General features: G+C 49.1%; 1 protein-coding gene across 1 annotated transcript in view; it reads right to left on the reverse strand.

Annotated features, from left to right (window-relative positions):
• Positions 1–391, reverse strand: part of USP27X (ubiquitin specific peptidase 27, X-linked) — a 6,287-nt gene that overhangs the window by 4,922 nt on the left and 974 nt on the right. The gene's annotated exons all lie outside the window — the stretch shown is intronic.

Genomic DNA, 391 nt, shown 5'->3' on the forward strand with positions numbered 1-391 from the left:
TCCATGAACTGTATAGTCCATGGGGTCACAAAGAGTCGGAAACCACCCGGCGACTTTCACTTTCTTTAAAGAGGATAGAATGCTGGTTCCCATACACCTGAGGTCCCCAGAACTGCTCTGGTGCCTCCCCTTCCTAAGCCAACTCTTATTCCCATCCCTTGAAGCATCCCAGTATCCTTCCAATAAATGCCTGCCCTTTTTGGCCTGCAATGAGAGGAACTACAACTACAGCACCCACTGAAGGAATCCTGCTCCTATAAGGATGGGGGCAGGGAGGCACAAGAAACACTCATCCCACCTCCACAGGGTAACAGACATCAAAGTAACCTAAAAATCTCAGTGTACCAAGGCTATCTCCCACTGATGACTAACCATGGCAACCTGACAGCTT

The sequence above is a fragment of the Bison bison genome, unplaced genomic scaffold (genome assembly GCF_000754665.1).
Source record: "Bison bison bison isolate TAMUID 2011002044 unplaced genomic scaffold, Bison_UMD1.0 scf7180017864331, whole genome shotgun sequence".
Taxonomy (NCBI): Eukaryota; Metazoa; Chordata; class Mammalia; order Artiodactyla; family Bovidae; genus Bison; species Bison bison.